This window comes from Lithobates pipiens, unplaced genomic scaffold, assembly GCF_037356315.1.
Source record: "Lithobates pipiens isolate NorthernLeopardFrog02 unplaced genomic scaffold, aLitPip1_a1.2 Scaffold_99, whole genome shotgun sequence".
NCBI classification, from domain to species: Eukaryota; Metazoa; Chordata; class Amphibia; order Anura; family Ranidae; genus Lithobates; species Lithobates pipiens.
The window spans coordinates 156,019-176,909 of record NW_027507922.1 but is presented as its reverse complement, the minus strand read 5'-3'; positions in this window follow the sequence as shown (position 1 = coordinate 176,909).

Sequence of the window (20,891 nt, the reverse complement as noted above, 5' to 3'; positions counted from 1 at the left end):
TTTTCCATTTCAGCATTATTGCTTCTCGGCCTTTTGACCATGATCAAGTGTCACATCGACTTTTGCCCTGAGGGGTGTCCCTGTTTCCCAGCTGGGACGTTGATAGGCATTTTGATCTACCCAAGTCACTTGGTCCCTGTGGGGTACCCTCTGCTCGGCCTTGTAGGATCGTCGATTCAATTCGGCTTCACCTACTTGCTGCTATTTGGTTAGAGGCTTAGTCCCCATATGGAACGAGAATGCGATCCACCCTACTTAAATCTTTTTCCATTTCAGCATTATTGCTTCTCGGCCTTTTGACCATGATCAAGTGTCACATCGACTTTAGCCCTTAGGGGTGTCCCTGTTTCCCAGCTGGGACGTTGATAGGCATTTTGATCTACCCAAGTCACTTTGTCCCTGTGGGGTACCCTCTGCTCGACCTTGTAGGATCGTCGATTCAATTCGGCTTCACCTACTTGCTACTATTGGGTTAGAGGCTTAGTCCCCACATGGAACGAGAATGCGATCCACCCTACTTAAATCTTTTTCCATTTCAGCATTATTGCTTCTCGGCCTTTTGACCATGATCAAGTGTCACATCGACTTTAGCCCTTAGGGGTGTCCCTGTTTCCCAGCTGGGACATTGATAGGCATTTTGATCTACCCAAGCCACTTGGTCCCTGTGGGGTACCCTCTGCTCGGCCTTGTAGGATCATCGATTCAATTCGGCTTCACCTACTTGCTGCTATTGGGTTAGAGGCTTAGTCCCCATATGGAACGAGAATGCGATCCACCCTACTAAAAAATTTTTCCATTTCAGCATTATTGCTTCTCGGCCTTTTGACCATGATCAAGTGTCACATCGACTTTAGCCCTTGGGGGTGTCCCTGTTTCCCATCTGGGACGTTGATAGGCATTTTGATCTACCCAAGTCACTTGGTCCCTGTGGGGTACCCTCTGCTCGGCCTTGTAGGATCGTCGATTCAATTCGGCTTCACCTACTTGCTGCTATTGGGTTAGAGGCTTAGTCCCCATATGGAACGAGAATGCGATCCACCCTACTTAAATCTTTTTCCATTTCAGCATTATTGCTTCTCGGCCTTTTGACCATGATCAAGTGTCACATCGACTTTAGCCCTTAGGGGTGTCCCTGTTTCCCAGCTTGGACGTTGATAGGCATTTTGATCTACCCAAGTCACTTGGTCCCTGTGGGGTACCCTCTGCTCGGCCTTGTAGGATCGTCGATTCATTTCGGCTTCACCTACTTGCTGCTATTGGGTTAGAGGCTTAGTCCCCACATGGAACGAGAATGTGATCCACCCTACTTAAATCTTTTTCCATTTCAGCATTATTGCTTCTCGGCCTTTTGACCATGATCAAGTGTCACATCGACTTTAGCCCTTAGGTGTGTCCCTGTTTCCCAGCTGGGACGTTGATAGGCATTTTGATCTACCCAAGTCACTTGGTCCCTGTGGGGTACCCTCTGCTCGGCCTTGTAGGATCGTCGATTCATTTCGGCTTCACCTACTTGCTGCTATTGGGTTAGAGGCTTAGTCCCCACATGGAACGAGAATGCGATCCACCCTACTTAAATCTTTTTCCATTTCAGCATTATTGCTTCTCGGCCTTTTGACCATGATCAAGTGTCACATCGACTTTTGCCCTGAGGGGTGTCCCTGTTTCCCAGCTGGGACGTTGATAGGCATTTTGATCTACCCAAGTCACTTGGTCCCTGTGGGGTACCCTCTGCTCGGCCTTGTAGGATCGTCGATTCAATTCGGCTTCACCTACTTGCTGCTATTTGGTTAGAGGCTTAGTCCCCATATGGAACGAGAATGCGATCCACCCTACTTAAATCTTTTTCCATTTCAGCATTATTGCTTCTCGGCCTTTTGACCATGATCAAGTGTCACATCGACTTTAGCCCTTAGGGGTGTCCCTGTTTCCCAGCTGGGACGTTGATAGGCATTTTGATCTACCCAAGTCACTTTGTCCCTGTGGGGTACCCTCTGCTCGACCTTGTAGGATCGTCGATTCAATTCGGCTTCACCTACTTGCTACTATTGGGATAGAGGCTTAGTCCCCACATGGAACGAGAATGCGATCCACCCTACTTAAATCTTTTTCCATTTCAGCATTATTGCTTCTCGGCCTTTTGACCATGATCAAGTGTCACATCGACTTTAGCCCTTAGGGGTGTCCCTGTTTCCCAGCTGGGACATTGATAGGCATTTTGATCTACCCAAGCCACTTGGTCCCTGTGGGGTACCCTCTGCTCGGCGTTGTAGGATCATCGATTCAATTCGGCTTCACCTACTTGCTGCTATTGGGTTAGAGGCTTAGTCCCCATATGGAACGAGAATGCGATCCACCCTACTTAAATCTTTTTCCATTTCAGCATTATTGCTTCTCGGCCTTTTGACCATGATCAAGTGTCATATCGACTTTAGCCCTTAGGGGTGTCCCTGTTTCCCAGCTGGGACGTTGATAGGCATTTTGATCTACCCAAGTCACTTGGTCCCTGTGGGGTACCCTCTGCTCGGCCTTGTAGGATCGTCGATTCAATTCGGCTTCACCTACTTGCTGCTATTGGGTTAGAGGCTTAGTCCCCATATGGAACGAGAATGCGATCCACCCTACTTAAATCTTTTTCCATTTCAGCATTATTGCTTCTCGGCCTTTTGACCATGATCAAGTGTCACATCGACTTTAGCCCTTAGGGGTGTCCCTGTTTCCCAGCTGGGACGTTGATAGGCATTTTGATCTACCCAAGTCACTTGGTCCCTGTGGGGTACCCTCTGCTCGGCCTTGTAGGATCGTCGATTCAATTCGGCTTCACCTACTTGCTGCTATTGGGTTAGAGGCTTAGTCCCCATATGGAACGAGAATGCGATCCACCCTACTTAAATCTTTTTCCATTTCAGCATTATTGCTTCTCGGCCTTTTGACCATGATCAAGTGTCACATCGACTTTAGCCCTTAGGGGTGTCCCTGTTTCCCAGCTGGGACATTGATAGGCATTTTGATCTACCCAAGCCACTTGGTCCCTGTGGGGTACCCTCTGCTCGGCCTTGTAGGATCATCGATTCAATTCGGCTTCACCTACTTGCTGCTATTGGGTTAGAGGCTTAGTCCCCATATGGAACGAGAATGCGATCCACCCTACTAAAAAATTTTTCCATTTCAGCATTATTGCTTCTCGGCCTTTTGACCATGATCAAGTGTCACATCGACTTTAGCCCTTGGGGGTGTCCCTGTTTCCCATCTGGGACGTTGATAGGCATTTTGATCTACCCAAGTCACTTGGTCCCTGTGGGGTACCCTCTGCTCGGCCTTGTAGGATCGTCGATTCAATTCGGCTTCACCTACTTGCTGCTATTGGGTTAGAGGCTTAGTCCCCATATGGAACGAGAATGCGATCCACCCTACTTAAATCTTTTTCCATTTCAGCATTATTGCTTCTCGGCCTTTTGACCATGATCAAGTGTCACATCGACTTTAGCCCTTAGGGGTGTCCCTGTTTCCCAGCTGGGACGTTGATAGGCATTTTGATCTACCCAAGTCACTTGGTCCCTGCGGGGTACCCTCTGCTCGGCCTTGTAGGATCGTCGATTCATTTCGGCTTCACCTACTTGCTGCTATTGGGTTAGAGGCTTAGTCCCCACATGGAACGAGAATGTGATCCACCCTACTTAAATCTTTTTCCATTTCAGCATTATTGCTTCTCGGCCTTTTGACCATCATCAAGTGTCACATCGACTTTAGTCCTTAGGGGTGTCCCTGTTTCCCATCTGGGACGTTGATAGGCATTTTGATCCACCCAAGTCACTTGGTCCCTGTGGGGTACCCTCTGCTCGGCCTTGTAGGATCGTCGATTCATTTCGTTTTCACCTACTTGCTGCTATTGGGTTAGAGGCTTAGTCCCCACATGGAACGAGAATGCGATCCACCCTACTTAAATCTTTTTCCATTTCAGCATTATTGCTTCTCGGCCTTTTGACCATGATCAAGTGTCACATCGACTTTTGCCCTGAGGGGTGTCCCTGTTTCCCAGCTGGGACGTTGATAGGCATTTTGATCTACCCAAGTCACTTGGTCCCTGTGGGGTACCCTCTGCTCGGCCTTGTAGGATCGTCGATTCAATTCGGCTTCACCTACTTGCTGCTATTTGGTTAGAGGCTTAGTCCCCATATGGAACGAGAATGCGATCCACCCTACTTAAATCTTTTTCCATTTCAGCATTATTGCTTCTCGGCCTTTTGACCATGATCAAGTGTCACATCGACTTTAGCCCTTAGGGGTGTCCCTGTTTCCCAGCTGGGACGTTGATAGGCATTTTGATCTACCCAAGTCACTTTGTCCCTGTGGGGTACCCTCTGCTCGACCTTGTAGGATCGTCGATTCAATTCGGCTTCACCTACTTGCTACTATTGGGTTAGAGGCTTAGTCCCCACATGGAACGAGAATGCGATCCACCCTACTTAAATCTTTTTCCATTTCAGCATTATTGCTTCTCGGCCTTTTGACCATGATCAAGTGTCACATCGACTTTAGCCCTTAGGGGTGTCCCTGTTTCCCAGCTGGGACATTGATAGGCATTTTGATCTACCCAAGCCACTTGGTCCCTGTGGGGTACCCTCTGCTCGGCCTTGTAGGATCATCGATTCAATTCGGCTTCACCTACTTGCTGCTATTGGGTTAGAGGCTTAGTCCCCATATGGAACGAGAATGCGATCCACCCTACTAAAAAATTTTTCCATTTCAGCATTATTGCTTCTCGGCCTTTTGACCATGATCAAGTGTCACATCGACTTTAGCCCTTTGTTGGTGTCCCTGTTTCCCATCTGGGACGTTGATAGGCATTTTGATCTACCCAAGTCACTTGGTCCCTGTGGGGTACCCTCTGCTCGGCCTTGTAGGATCGTCGATTCAATTCGGCTTCACCTACTTGCTGCTATTGGGTTAGAGGCTTAGTCCCCATATGGAACGAGAATGCGATCCACCCTACTTAAATCTTTTTCCATTTCAGCATTATTGCTTCTCGGCCTTTTGACCATGATCAAGTGTCACATCGACTTTAGCCCTTAGGGGTGTCCCTGTTTCCCAGCTTGGACGTTGATAGGCATTTTGATCTACCCAAGTCACTTGGTCCCTGTGGGGTACCCTCTGCTCGGCCTTGTAGGATCGTCGATTCATTTCGGCTTCACCTACTTGCTGCTATTGGGTTAGAGGCTTAGTCCCCACATGGAACGAGAATGTGATCCACCCTACTTAAATCTTTTTCCATTTCAGCATTATTGCTTCTCGGCCTTTTGACCATGATCAAGTGTCACATCGACTTTAGCCCTTAGGTGTGTCCCTGTTTCCCAGCTGGGACGTTGATAGGCATTTTGATCTACCCAAGTCACTTGGTCCCTGTGGGGTACCCTCTGCTCGGCCTTGTAGGATCGTCGATTCATTTCGGCTTCACCTACTTGCTGCTATTGGGTTAGAGGCTTAGTCCCCACATGGAACGAGAATGCGATCCACCCTACTTAAATCTTTTTCCATTTCAGCATTATTGCTTCTCGGCCTTTTGACCATGATCAAGTGTCACATCGACTTTTGCCCTGAGGGGTGTCCCTGTTTCCCAGCTGGGACGTTGATAGGCATTTTGATCTACCCAAGTCACTTGGTCCCTGTGGGGTACCCTCTGCTCGGCCTTGTAGGATCGTCGATTCAATTCGGCTTCACCTACTTGCTGCTATTTGGTTAGAGGCTTAGTCCCCATATGGAACGAGAATGCGATCCACCCTACTTAAATCTTTTTCCATTTCAGCATTATTGCTTCTCGGCCTTTTGACCATGATCAAGTGTCACATCGACTTTAGCCCTTAGGGGTGTCCCTGTTTCCCAGCTGGGACGTTGATAGGCATTTTGATCTACCCAAGTCACTTTGTCCCTGTGGGGTACCCTCTGCTCGACCTTGTAGGATCGTCGATTCAATTCGGCTTCACCTACTTGCTACTATTGGGATAGAGGCTTAGTCCCCACATGGAACGAGAATGCGATCCACCCTACTTAAATCTTTTTCCATTTCAGCATTATTGCTTCTCGGCCTTTTGACCATGATCAAGTGTCACATCGACTTTAGCCCTTAGGGGTGTCCCTGTTTCCCAGCTGGGACATTGATAGGCATTTTGATCTACCCAAGCCACTTGGTCCCTGTGGGGTACCCTCTGCTCGGCGTTGTAGGATCATCGATTCAATTCGGCTTCACCTACTTGCTGCTATTGGGTTAGAGGCTTAGTCCCCATATGGAACGAGAATGCGATCCACCCTACTTAAATCTTTTTCCATTTCAGCATTATTGCTTCTCGGCCTTTTGACCATGATCAAGTGTCATATCGACTTTAGCCCTTAGGGGTGTCCCTGTTTCCCAGCTGGGACGTTGATAGGCATTTTGATCTACCCAAGTCACTTGGTCCCTGTGGGGTACCCTCTGCTCGGCCTTGTAGGATCGTCGATTCAATTCGGCTTCACCTACTTGCTGCTATTGGGTTAGAGGCTTAGTCCCCATATGGAACGAGAATGCGATCCACCCTACTTAAATCTTTTTCCATTTCAGCATTATTGCTTCTCGGCCTTTTGACCATGATCAAGTGTCACATCGAGTTTAGCCCTTAGGGGTGTCCCTGTTTCCCAGCTGGGACGTTGATAGGCATTTTGATCTACCCAAGTCACTTGGTCCCTGTGGGGTACCCTCTGCTCGGCCTTGTAGGATCGTCGATTCAATTCGGCTTCACCTACTTGCTGCTATTGGGTTAGAGGCTTAGTCCCCATATGGAACGAGAATGCGATCCACCCTACTTAAATCTTTTTCCATTTCAGCATTATTGCTTCTCGGGCTTTTGACCATGATCAAGTGTCACATCGACTTTAGCCCTTGGGGGTGTCCCTGTTTCCCATCTGGGACGTTGATAGGCATTTTGATCTACCCAAGTCACTTGGTCCCTGTGGGATACCCTCTGCTCGGCCTTGTAGGATCGTCGATTCATTTCGGCTTCACCTACTTGCTGCTATTGGGTTAGAGGCTTAGTCCCCACATGGAACGAGAATGTGATCCACCCTACTTAAATCTTTTTCCATTTCAGCATTATTGCTTCTCGGCCTTTTGACCATGATCAAGTGTCACATCGACTTTAGCCCTTAGGGGTGTCCCTGTTTCCCATCTGGGACGTTGATAGGCATTTTGATCCACCCAAGTCACTTGGTCCCTGTGGGGTACCCTCTGCTCGGCCTTGTAGGATCGTCGATTCATTTCGTTTTCACCTACTTGCTGCTATTGGGTTAGAGGCTTAGTCCCCACATGGAACGAGAATGCGATCCACCCTACTTAAATCTTTTTCCATTTCAGCATTATTGCTTCTCGGCCTTTTGACCATGATCAAGTGTCACATCGACTTTTGCCGTGAGGGGTGTCCCTGTTTCCCAGCTGGGACATTGATAGGCATTTTGATCTACCCAAGCCACTTGGTCCCTGTGGGGTACCCTCTGCTCGGCCTTGTAGGATCATCGATTCAATTCGGCTTCACCTACTTGCTGCTATTGGGTTAGAGGCTTAGTCCCCATATGGAACGAGAATGCGATCCACCCTACTTAAATCTTTTTCCATTTCAGCATTATTGCTTCTCGGCCTTTTGACCATGATCAAGTGTCACATCGACTTTAGCCCTTGGGGGTGTCCCTGTTTCCCATCTGGGACGTTGATAGGCATTTTGATCTACCCAAGTCACTTGGTCCCTGTGGGGTACCCTCTGCTCGGCCTTGTAGGATCGTCGATTCAATTCGGCTACACCTACTTGCTGCTATTGGGTTAGAGGCTTAGTCCCCACATGGAACGAGAATGCGATCCACCCTACTTAAATCTTTTTCCATTTCAGCATTATTGCTTCTCGGCCTTTTGACCATGATCAAGTGTCACATCGACTTTAGCCCTTAGGGGTGTCCCTGTTTCCCAGCTGGGACGTTGATAGGCATTTTGATCTACCCAAGTCACTTGGTCCCTGCGGGGTACCCTCTGCTCGGCCTTGTAGGATCGTCGATTCATTTCGGCTTCACCTACTTGCTGCTATTGGGTTAGAGGCTTAGTCCCCACATGGAACGAGAATGTGATCCACCCTACTTAAATCTTTTTCCATTTCAGCATTATTGCTTCTCGGCCTTTTGACCATGATCAAGTGTCACATCGACTTTAGTCCTTAGGGGTGTCCCTGTTTCCCATCTGGGACGTTGATAGGCATTTTGATCCACCCAAGTCACTTGGTCCCTGTGGGGTACCCTCTGCTCGGCCTTGTAGGATCGTCGATTCATTTCGTTTTCACCTACTTGCTGCTATTGGGTTAGAGGCTTAGTCCCCACATGGAACGAGAATGCGATCCACCCTACTTAAATCTTTTTCCATTTCAGCATTATTGCTTCTCGGCCTTTTGACCATGATCAAGTTTCACATCGACTTTTGCCCTGAGGGGTGTCCCTGTTTCCCAGCTGGGACGTTGATAGGCATTTTGATCTACCCAAGTCACTTGGTCCCTGTGGGGTACCCTCTGCTCGGCCTTGTAGGATCGTCGATTCAATTCGGCTTCACCTACTTGCTGCTATTTGGTTAGAGGCTTAGTCCCCATATGGAACGAGAATGCGATCCACCCTACTTAAATCTTTTTCCATTTCAGCATTATTGCTTCTCGGCCTTTTGACCATGATCAAGTGTCACATCGACTTTAGCCCTTAGGGGTGTCCCTGTTTCCCAGCTGGGACGTTGATAGGCATTTTGATCTACCCAAGTCACTTTGTCCCTGTGGGGTACCCTCTGCTCGACCTTGTAGGATCGTCGATTCAATTCGGCTTCACCTACTTGCTACTATTGGGTTAGAGGCTTAGTCCCCACATGGAACGAGAATGCGATCCACCCTACTTAAATCTTTTTCCATTTCAGCATTATTGCTTCTCGGCCTTTTGACCATGATCAAGTGTCACATCGACTTTAGCCCTTAGGGGTGTCCCTGTTTCCCAGCTGGGACGTTGATAGGCATTTTGATCTACCCAAGTCACTTGGTCCCTGCGGGGTACCCTCTGCTCGGCCTTGTAGGATCGTCGATTCATTTCGGCTTCACCTACTTGCTGCTATTGGGTTAGAGGCTTAGTCCCCACATGGAACGAGAATGTGATCCACCCTACTTAAATCTTTTTCCATTTCAGCATTATTGCTTCTCGGCCTTTTGACCATCATCAAGTGTCACATCGACTTTAGTCCTTAGGGGTGTCCCTGTTTCCCATCTGGGACGTTGATAGGCATTTTGATCCACCCAAGTCACTTGGTCCCTGTGGGGTACCCTCTGCTCGGCCTTGTAGGATCGTCGATTCATTTCGTTTTCACCTACTTGCTGCTATTGGGTTAGAGGCTTAGTCCCCACATGGAACGAGAATGCGATCCACCCTACTTAAATCTTTTTCCATTTCAGCATTATTGCTTCTCGGCCTTTTGACCATGATCAAGTGTCACATCGACTTTTGCCCTGAGGGGTGTCCCTGTTTCCCAGCTGGGACGTTGATAGGCATTTTGATCTACCCAAGTCACTTGGTCCCTGTGGGGTACCCTCTGCTCGGCCTTGTAGGATCGTCGATTCAATTCGGCTTCACCTACTTGCTGCTATTTGGTTAGAGGCTTAGTCCCCATATGGAACGAGAATGCGATCCACCCTACTTAAATCTTTTTCCATTTCAGCATTATTGCTTCTCGGCCTTTTGACCATGATCAAGTGTCACATCGACTTTAGCCCTTAGGGGTGTCCCTGTTTCCCAGCTGGGACGTTGATAGGCATTTTGATCTACCCAAGTCACTTTGTCCCTGTGGGGTACCCTCTGCTCGACCTTGTAGGATCGTCGATTCAATTCGGCTTCACCTACTTGCTACTATTGGGTTAGAGGCTTAGTCCCCACATGGAACGAGAATGCGATCCACCCTACTTAAATCTTTTTCCATTTCAGCATTATTGCTTCTCGGCCTTTTGACCATGATCAAGTGTCACATCGACTTTAGCCCTTAGGGGTGTCCCTGTTTCCCAGCTGGGACATTGATAGGCATTTTGATCTACCCAAGCCACTTGGTCCCTGTGGGGTACCCTCTGCTCGGCCTTGTAGGATCATCGATTCAATTCGGCTTCACCTACTTGCTGCTATTGGGTTAGAGGCTTAGTCCCCATATGGAACGAGAATGCGATCCACCCTACTAAAAAATTTTTCCATTTCAGCATTATTGCTTCTCGGCCTTTTGACCATGATCAAGTGTCACATCGACTTTAGCCCTTGGGGGTGTCCCTGTTTCCCATCTGGGACGTTGATAGGCATTTTGATCTACCCAAGTCACTTGGTCCCTGTGGGGTACCCTCTGCTCGGCCTTGTAGGATCGTCGATTCAATTCGGCTTCACCTACTTGCTGCTATTGGGTTAGAGGCTTAGTCCCCATATGGAACGAGAATGCGATCCACCCTACTTAAATCTTTTTCCATTTCAGCATTATTGCTTCTCGGCCTTTTGACCATGATCAAGTGTCACATCGACTTTAGCCCTTAGGGGTGTCCCTGTTTCCCAGCTTGGACGTTGATAGGCATTTTGATCTACCCAAGTCACTTGGTCCCTGTGGGGTACCCTCTGCTCGGCCTTGTAGGATCGTCGATTCATTTCGGCTTCACCTACTTGCTGCTATTGGGTTAGAGGCTTAGTCCCCACATGGAACGAGAATGTGATCCACCCTACTTAAATCTTTTTCCATTTCAGCATTATTGCTTCTCGGCCTTTTGACCATGATCAAGTGTCACATCGACTTTAGCCCTTAGGTGTGTCCCTGTTTCCCAGCTGGGACGTTGATAGGCATTTTGATCTACCCAAGTCACTTGGTCCCTGTGGGGTACCCTCTGCTCGGCCTTGTAGGATCGTCGATTCATTTCGGCTTCACCTACTTGCTGCTATTGGGTTAGAGGCTTAGTCCCCACATGGAACGAGAATGCGATCCACCCTACTTAAATCTTTTTCCATTTCAGCATTATTGCTTCTCGGCCTTTTGACCATGATCAAGTGTCACATCGACTTTTGCCCTGAGGGGTGTCCCTGTTTCCCAGCTGGGACGTTGATAGGCATTTTGATCTACCCAAGTCACTTGGTCCCTGTGGGGTACCCTCTGCTCGGCCTTGTAGGATCGTCGATTCAATTCGGCTTCACCTACTTGCTGCTATTTGGTTAGAGGCTTAGTCCCCATATGGAACGAGAATGCGATCCACCCTACTTAAATCTTTTTCCATTTCAGCATTATTGCTTCTCGGCCTTTTGACCATGATCAAGTGTCACATCGACTTTAGCCCTTAGGGGTGTCCCTGTTTCCCAGCTGGGACGTTGATAGGCATTTTGATCTACCCAAGTCACTTTGTCCCTGTGGGGTACCCTCTGCTCGACCTTGTAGGATCGTCGATTCAATTCGGCTTCACCTACTTGCTACTATTGGGATAGAGGCTTAGTCCCCACATGGAACGAGAATGCGATCCACCCTACTTAAATCTTTTTCCATTTCAGCATTATTGCTTCTCGGCCTTTTGACCATGATCAAGTGTCACATCGACTTTAGCCCTTAGGGGTGTCCCTGTTTCCCAGCTGGGACATTGATAGGCATTTTGATCTACCCAAGCCACTTGGTCCCTGTGGGGTACCCTCTGCTCGGCGTTGTAGGATCATCGATTCAATTCGGCTTCACCTACTTGCTGCTATTGGGTTAGAGGCTTAGTCCCCATATGGAACGAGAATGCGATCCACCCTACTTAAATCTTTTTCCATTTCAGCATTATTGCTTCTCGGCCTTTTGACCATGATCAAGTGTCATATCGACTTTAGCCCTTAGGGGTGTCCCTGTTTCCCAGCTGGGACGTTGATAGGCATTTTGATCTACCCAAGTCACTTGGTCCCTGTGGGGTACCCTCTGCTCGGCCTTGTAGGATCGTCGATTCAATTCGGCTTCACCTACTTGCTGCTATTGGGTTAGAGGCTTAGTCCCCATATGGAACGAGAATGCGATCCACCCTACTTAAATCTTTTTCCATTTCAGCATTATTGCTTCTCGGCCTTTTGACCATGATCAAGTGTCACATCGACTTTAGCCCTTAGGGGTGTCCCTGTTTCCCAGCTGGGACGTTGATAGGCATTTTGATCTACCCAAGTCACTTGGTCCCTGTGGGGTACCCTCTGCTCGGCCTTGTAGGATCGTCGATTCATTTCGGCTTCACCTACTTGCTGCTATTGAGTTAGAGGCTTAGTGCCCACATGGAACGAGAATGTGATCCACCCTACTTAAATCTTTTTCCATTTCAGCATTATTGCTTCTCGGCCTTTTGACCATGATCAAGTGTCACATCGACTTTAGCCCTTAGGGGTGTCCCTGTTTCCCAGCTGGGACGTTGATAGGCATTTTGATCCACCCAAGTCACTTGGTCCCTGTGGGGTACCCTCTGCTCGGCCTTGTAGGATCGTCGATTCATTTCGTTTTCACCTACTTGCTGCTATTGGGTTAGAGGCTTAGTCCCCACATGGAACGAGAATGCGATCCACCCTACTTAAATCTTTTTCCATTTCAGCATTATTGCTTCTCGGCCTTTTGACCATGATCAAGTGTCACATCGACTTTTGCCCTGAGGGGTGTCCCTGTTTCCCAGCTGGGACGTTGATAGGCATTTTGATCTACCCAAGTCACTTGGTCCCTGTGGGGTACCCTCTGCTCGGCCTTGTAGGATCGTCGATTCAATTCGGCTTCACCTACTTGCTGCTATTTGGTTAGAGGCTTAGTCCCCATATGGAACGAGAATGCGATCCACCCTACTTAAATCTTTTTCCATTTCAGCATTATTGCTTCTCGGCCTTTTGACCATGATCAAGTGTCACATCGACTTTAGCCCTTAGGGGTGTCCCTGTTTCCCAGCTGGGACGTTGATAGGCATTTTGATCTACCCAAGTCACTTTGTCCCTGTGGGGTACCCTCTGCTCGACCTTGTAGGATCGTCGATTCAATTCGGCTTCACCTACTTGCTACTATTGGGTTAGAGGCTTAGTCCCCACATGGAACGAGAATGCGATCCACCCTACTTAAATCTTTTTCCATTTCAGCATTATTGCTTCTCGGCCTTTTGACCATGATCAAGTGTCACATCGACTTTAGCCCTTAGGGGTGTCCCTGTTTCCCAGCTGGGACATTGATAGGCATTTTGATCTACCCAAGCCACTTGGTCCCTGTGGGGTACCCTCTGCTCGGCCTTGTAGGATCATCGATTCAATTCGGCTTCACCTACTTGCTGCTATTGGGTTAGAGGCTTAGTCCCCATATGGAACGAGAATGCGATCCACCCTACTTAAATCTTTTTCCATTTCAGCATTATTGCTTCTCGGCCTTTTGACCATGATCAAGTGTCACATCGACTTTAGCCCTTGGGGGTGTCCCTGTTTCCCATCTGGGACGTTGATAGGCATTTTGATCTACCCAAGTCACTTGGTCCCTGTGGGGTACCCTCTGCTCGGCCTTGTAGGATCGTCGATTCAATTCGGCTACACCTACTTGCTGCTATTGGGTTAGAGGCTTAGTCCCCACATGGAACGAGAATGCGATCCACCCTACTTAAATCTTTTTCCATTTCAGCATTATTGCTTCTCGGCCTTTTGACCATGATCAAGTGTCACATCGACTTTAGCCTTTAGGGGTGTCCCTGTTTCCCAGCTGGGACGTTGATAGGCATTTTGATCTACCCAAGTCACTTGGTCCCTGTGGGGTACCCTCTGCTCGGCGTTATGGGATCGTCGATTCAATTCGGCTTCACCTACTTGCTGCTATTGGGTTAGAGGCTTAGTCCCCACATGGAACGAGAATGCGATCCACCCTACTTACATCTTTTTCCATTTCAGCATTATTGCTTCTCGGCCTTTTGACCATGATCAATTGTCACATCGACTTTAGCCCTTAGGGGTGTCCCTGTTTCCCAGCTGGGACTTTGATAGGCATTTTGATCTACCCAAGCCACTTGGTCCCTGTGGGGTACCCTCTGCTCGACCTTGTAGGATCGTCGATTCAATTCGGCTTCACCTACTTGCTACTATTGGGATAGAGGCTTAGTCCCCACATGGAACGAGAATGCGATCCACCCTACTTAAATCTTTTTCCATTTCAGCATTATTGCTTCTCGGCCTTTTGACCATGATCAAGTGTCACATCGACTTTAGCCCTTAGGGGTGTCCCTGTTTCCCAGCTGGGACATTGATAGGCATTTTGATCTACCCAAGCCACTTGGTCCCTGTGGGGTACCCTCTGCTCGGCGTTGTAGGATCATCGATTCAATTTGGCTTCACCTACTTGCTGCTATTGGGTTAGAGGCTTAGTCCCCATATGGAACGAGAATGCGATCCACCCTACTTAAATCTTTTTCCATTTCAGCATTATTGCTTCTCGGCCTTTTGACCATGATCAAGTGTCATATCGACTTTAGCCCTTAGGGGTGTCCCTGTTTCCCAGCTGGGACGTTGATAGGCATTTTGATCTACCCAAGTCACTTGGTCCCTGTGGGGTACCCTCTGCTCGGCCTTGTAGGATCGTCGATTCAATTCGGCTTCACCTACTTGCTGCTATTTGGTTAGAGGCTTAGTCCCCATATGGAACGAGAATGCGATCCACCCTACTTAAATCTTTTTCCATTTCAGCATTATTGCTTCTCGGCCTTTTGACCATGATCAAGTGTCACATCGACTTTAGCCCTTAGGGGTGTCCCTGTTTCCCAGCTGGGACGTTGATAGGCATTTTGATCTACCCAAGTCACTTTGTCCCTGTGGGGTACCCTCTGCTCGACCTTGTAGGATCGTCGATTCAATTCGGCTTCACCTACTTGCTACTATTGGGTTAGAGGCTTAGTCCCCACATGGAACGAGAATGCGATCCACCCTACTTAAATCTTTTTCCATTTCAGCATTATTGCTTCTCGGCCTTTTGACCATGATCAAGTGTCACATCGACTTTAGCCCTTAGGGGTGTCCCTGTTTCCCAGCTGGGACATTGATAGGCATTTTGATCTACCCAAGCCACTTGGTCCCTGTGGGGTACCCTCTGCTCGGCCTTGTAGGATCATCGATTCAATTCGGCTTCACCTACTTGCTGCTATTGGGTTAGAGGCTTAGTCCCCATATGGAACGAGAATGCGATCCACCCTACTTAAATCTTTTTCCATTTCAGCATTATTGCTTCTCGGCCTTTTGACCATGATCAAGTGTCACATCGACTTTAGCCCTTGGGGGTGTCCCTGTTTCCCATCTGGGACGTTGATAGGCATTTTGATCTACCCAAGTCACTTGGTCCCTGTGGGGTACCCTCTGCTCGGCCTTGTAGGATCGTCGATTCAATTCGGCTACACCTACTTGCTGCTATTGGGTTAGAGGCTTAGTCCCCACATGGAACGAGAATGCGATCCACCCTACTTAAATCTTTTTCCATTTCAGCATTATTGCTTCTCGGCCTTTTGACCATGATCAAGTGTCACATCGACTTTAGCCTTTAGGGGTGTCCCTGTTTCCCAGCTGGGACGTTGATAGGCATTTTGATCTACCCAAGTCACTTGGTCCCTGTGGGGTACCCTCTGCTCGGCGTTATGGGATCGTCGATTCAATTCGGCTTCACCTACTTGCTGCTATTGGGTTAGAGGCTTAGTCCCCACATGGAACGAGAATGCGATCCACCCTACTTACATCTTTTTCCATTTCAGCATTATTGCTTCTCGGCCTTTTGACCATGATCAATTGTCACATCGACTTTAGCCCTTAGGGGTGTCCCTGTTTCCCAGCTGGGACTTTGATAGGCATTTTGATCTACCCAAGCCACTTGGTGCCTGTGGGGTACCCTCTGCTCGACCTTGTAGGATCGTCGATTCAATTCGGCTTCACCTACTTGCTACTATTGGGATAGAGGCTTAGTCCCCACATGGAACGAGAATGCGATCCACCCTACTTAAATCTTTTTCCATTTCAGCATTATTGCTTCTCGGCCTTTTGACCATGATCAAGTGTCACATCGACTTTAGCCCTTAGGGGTGTCCCTGTTTCCCAGCTGGGACATTGATAGGCATTTTGATCTACCCAAGCCACTTGGTCCCTGTGGGGTACCCTCTGCTCGGCGTTGTAGGATCATCGATTCAATTTGGCTTCACCTACTTGCTGCTATTGGGTTAGAGGCTTAGTCCCCATATGGAACGAGAATGCGATCCACCCTACTTAAATCTTTTTCCATTTCAGCATTATTGCTTCTCGGCCTTTTGACCATGATCAAGTGTCATATCGACTTTAGCCCTTAGGGGTGTCCCTGTTTCCCAGCTGGGACGTTGATAGGCATTTTGATCTACCCAAGTCACTTGGTCCCTGTGGGGTACCCTCTGCTCGGCCTTGTAGGATCGTCGATTCAATTCGGCTTCACCTACTTGCTGCTATTGGGTTAGAGGCTTAGTCCCCATATGGAACGAGAATGCGATCCACCCTACTTAAATCTTTTTCCATTTCAGCATTATTGCTTCTCGGCCTTTTGACCATGATCAAGTGTCACATCGACTTTAGCCCTTAGGGGTGTCCCTGTTTCCCAGCTGGGACGTTGATAGGCATTTTGATCTACCCAAGTCACTTGGTCCCTGTGGGGTACCCTCTGCTCGGCCTTGTAGGATCGTCGATTCATTTCGGCTTCACCTACTTGCTGCTATTGGGTTAGAGGCTTAGTGCCCACATGGAACGAGAATGTGATCCACCCTACTTAAATCTTTTTCCATTTCAGCATTATTGCTTCTCGGCCTTTTGACCATGATCAAGTGTCACATCGACTTTAGCCCTTAGGGGTGTCCCTGTTTCCCAGCTGGGACGTTGATAGGCATTTTGATCCACCCAAGTCACTTGGTCCCTGTGGGGTATCCTCTGCTCGGCCTTGTAGGATCGTCGATTCATTTCGTTTTCACCTACTTGCTGCTATTGGGTTAGAGGCTTAGTCCCCACATGGAACGAGAATGCGATCCACCCTACTTAAATCTTTTTCCATTTCAGCATTATTGCTTCTCGGCCTTTTGACCATGATCAAGTGTCACATCGACTTTTGCCCTGAGGGGTGTCCCTGTTTCCCAGCTGGGACGTTGATAGGCATTTTGATCTACCCAAGTCACTTGGTCCCTGTGGGGTACCCTCTGCTCGGCCTTGTAGGATCGTCGATTCAATTCGGCTTCACCTACTTGCTGCTATTTGGTTAGAGGCTTAGTCCCCATATGGAACGAGAATGCGATCCACCCTACTTAAATCTTTTTCCATTTCAGCATTATTGCTTCTCGGCCTTTTGACCATGATCAAGTGTCACATCGACTTTAGCCCTTAGGGGTGTCCCTGTTTCCCAGCTGGGACGTTGATAGGCATTTTGATCTACCCAAGTCACTTTGTCCCTGTGGGGTACCCTCTGCTCGACCTTGTAGGATCGTCGATTCAATTCGGCTTCACCTACTTGCTACTATTGGGTTAGAGGCTTAGTCCCCACATGGAACGAGAATGCGATCCACCCTACTTAAATCTTTTTCCATTTCAGCATTATTGCTTCTCGGCCTTTTGACCATGATCAAGTGTCACATCGACTTTAGCCCTTGGGGGTGTCCCTGTTTCCCATCTGGGACGTTGATAGGCATTTTGATCTACCCAAGTCACTTGGTCCCTGTGGGGTACCCTCTGCTCGGCCTTGTAGGATCGTCGATTCAATTCGGCTACACCTACTTGCTGCTATTTGGTTAGAGGCTTAGTCCCCACATGGAACGAGAATGCGATCCACCCTACTTAAATCTTTTTCCATTTCAGCATTATTGCTTCTCGGCCTTTTGACCATGATCAAGTGTCACATCGACTTTAGCCTTTAGGGGTGTCCCTGTTTCCCAGCTGGGACGTTGATAGGCATTTTGATCTACCCAAGTCACTTGGTCCCTGTGGGGTACCCTCTGCTCGGCGTTATGGGATCGTCGATTCAATTCGGCTTCACCTACTTGCTGCTATTGGGTTAGAGGCTTAGTCCCCACATGGAACGAGAATGCGATCCACCCTACTTACATCTTTTTCCATTTCAGCATTATTGCTTCTCGGCCTTTTGACCATGATCAATTGTCACATCGACTTTAGCCCTTAGGGGTGTCCCTGTTTCCCAGCTGGGACTTTGATAGGCATTTTGATCTACCCAAGCCACTTGGTCCCTGTGGGGTACCCTCTGCTCGGCCTTGTAGGATCGTCGATTCAATTCGGCTTCACCTACTTGCTGCTATTGGTTTAGAGGCTTAGTCCCCACGTGGAACGAGAATGCGATCCACCCTACTTAAATCTTTTTCCATTTCAGCATTATTGCTTCTCGGCCTTTTGACCATGATCAAGTGTCACATCGACTTTAGCCCTTAGGGGTGTCCCTGTTTCCCAGCTGGGACGTTGATAGGCATTTTGATCTACCCAAGTCACTTTGTCCCTGTGGGGTACCCTCTGCTCGACCTTGTATGATCGTCGATTCAATTCGGCTTCACCTACTTGCTACTATTGGGTTAGAGGCTTAGTCCCCACATGGAACGAGAATGCGATCCACCCTACTTAAATCTTTTTCCATTTCAGCATTATTGCTTCTCGGCCTTTTGACCATGATCAAGTGTCACATCGACTTTAGCCCTTAGGGGTGTCCCTGTTTCCCAGCTGGGACATTGATAGGCATTTTGATCTACCCAAGCCACTTGGTCCCTGTGGGGTACCCTCTGCTCGGCCTTGTAGGATCGTCGATTCAATTCGGCTTCACCTACTTGCTGCTATGGGGGTAGAGGCTTAGTCCCCATATGGAACGAGAATGCAATCCACCCTACTTAAATCTTTTTCCATTTCAGCATTATTGCTTCTCGGCCTTTTGACCATGATCAAGTGTCACATCGACTTTAGCCCTTGGGGGTGTCCCTGTTTCCCATCTGGGACGTTGATAGGCATTTTGATCTACCCAAGTCACTTGGTCCCTGTGGGGTACCCTCTGCTCGGCCTTGTAGGATCGTCGATTCATTTCGGCTTCACCTACTTGCTGCTATTGGGTTAGAGGCTTAGTCCCCACATGGAACGAGAATGCGATCCACCCTACTTAAATCTTTTTCCATTTCAGCATTATTGCTTCTCGGCCTTTTGTCCATGATCAAGTGTCACATTGACTTTAGCCCTTGGGGGTGTCCCTGTTTCCCAGCTGGGACATTGATAGGCATTTTGATCTACCCAAGTCACTTGGTCCCTGTGGGGTACCCTCTGCTCGGACTTATGGGATCGTCGATTCAATTCGGCTTCACCTACTTGCTGCTATTGGGTTAGAGGCTTAGTCCCCACATGGAACGAGAATGCGATCCACCCTACTTAAATCTTTTTCCATTTCAGCATTATTGCTTCTCGGCCTTTTGACCATGATCAAGTGTCACTTCGACTTTAGTCCTTAGGGGTGTCCCTGTTTCCCAGCTTGGATGTTGATAGGCATTTTGATCTACCCAAGTCACTTGGTCCCTGTGGGGTACCCTCTGCTCGGCCTTGTAGGATCGTCGATTCAATTCGGCTTCACCTACTTGCTGCTTTTGGGTTAGAGGCTTAGTCCCCACATGGAACGAGAATGCGATCCACCCTACTTAAATCTTTTTCCATTTCAGCATTATTGCTTCTCGGCCTTTTGACCATGATCAAGTGTCACATCGACTTTAGCCCTTAGGGGTGTCCCTGTTTCCCAGCTGGGACGTTGATAGGCATTTTGATCTACCCAAGCCACTTGGTCCCTGTGGGGTACCCTCTGCTCGGCCTTGTAGGATCGTCGATTCAATTCGGCTTCACCTACTTGCTGCTATTGGGTTAGAGGCTTAGTCCCCATATGGAACGAGAATGCGATCCACCCTACTTAAATCTTTTTCCATTTCAGCATTATTGCTTCTCGGGCTTTTGACCATGATCAAGTGTCACATCGACTTTAGCCCTTGGGGGTGTCCCTGTTTCCCATCTGGGACGTTGATAGGCATTTTGATCTACCCAAGTCACTTGGTCCCTGTGGGGTACCCTCTGCTCGGCCTTGTAGGATCGTCGATTCATTTCGGCTTCACCTACTTGCTGCTATTGGGTTAGAGGCTTAGTCCCCACATGGAACGAGAATGTGATCCACCCTACTTAAATCTTTTTCCATTTCAGCATTATTGCTTCTCGGCCTTTTGACCATGATCAAGTGTCACATCGACTTTAGCCCTTAGGGGTGTCCCTGTTTCCCATCTGGGACGTTGATAGGCATTTTGATCCACCCAAGTCACTTGGTCCCTGTGGGGTACCCTCTGCTCGGCCTTGTAGGATCGTCGATTCATTTCGTTTTCACCTACTTGCTGCTATTGGGTTAGAGGCTTAGTCCCCACATGGAACGAGAATGCGATCCACCCTACTTAAATCTTTTTCCATTTCAGCATTATTGCTTCTCGGCCTTTTGACCATGATCAAGTGTCACATCGACTTTTGCCGTGAGGGGTGTCCCTGTTTCCCAGCTGGGACATTGATAGGCATTTTGATCTACCCAAGCCACTTGGTCCCTGTGGGGTACCCTCTGCTCGGCCTTGTAGGATCATCGATTCAATTCGGCTTCACCTACTTGCTGCTATTGGGTTAGAGGCTTAGTCCCCATATGGAACGAGAATGCGATCCACCCTACTTAAATCTTTTTCCATTTCAGCATTATTGCTTCTCGGCCTTTTGACCATGATCAAGTGTCACATCGACTTTAGCCCTTGGGGGTGTCCCTGTTTCCCATCTGGGACGTTGATAGGCATTTT